Raw genomic sequence first — 811 nt, 5'->3', positions numbered from 1 at the left:
AATCAGGAGTCACTCCCATTGGAGTCACTGGGACTGATTACCCTCTCACTCACACCAGTGTCAATCAGGAGTACCTCCCATTGGAGTCACTGGGGCTGATTCCCCTCTCTCTTTCACAGCAGTGTCAATCAGGAGTACTGTGACTGGGGTCCCAGTGGGGAGTCAGCTATGGTCACTCGATTAGGTGAACTGCAAAGAATGGGGCAGACAATCCCCATAAAGCTGGTGGATATTCCAATACTTAGATTTACCAAGCCAGCATAAAACAGCTTCTTTATTACTTTACTGGTTACTCAAAAGTCCAAGCAACACAGTTCCCTTAAAGTGATACAGCCTCAGGCTTCCATCCGGGTACCCACATCAAATATGATAAAAATTTCTGTAAATCTTATTTCATCATATAAAAGAAAAGGTTCTACCAATCCCAAAGGATTGGACACATTACCTCCCAGGTTAATGCCTGTTTCAGATCTTACCCAAATACATGCTACAGCCAATTCTTATTAACTAAACTAAAATTTATTAAAAAACAAAAGAGAGTATGGTTAAAGATCAATATACATACAGACATGAGTTCAATTTATTGAGGTGCAGATTCATAGCAGAGATGGTGAGCTTTGTGGTTGCAAAGAGTTCTTTCAGAAATAGTTCATAGATTATAGTCCAATGTCCAATATCACCTTCAGTGAGTGTCAGCCTAACTGGGACCTCAATCTTGTGACTCAAACTTCCCCTGATGAAGCTTAAGCAGATCTGAGATGACAGAATCAGGATCCAAGGATCTTTTGTACAATTTCATGTCTTTTGACAA

This window comes from Terrapene carolina, unplaced genomic scaffold, assembly GCF_002925995.2.
Source record: "Terrapene carolina triunguis isolate 2854851 unplaced genomic scaffold, T_m_triunguis-2.0 Scaffold1016, whole genome shotgun sequence".
NCBI classification, from domain to species: Eukaryota; Metazoa; Chordata; order Testudines; family Emydidae; genus Terrapene; species Terrapene triunguis.
This window is presented reverse-complemented; position numbering follows the sequence as displayed.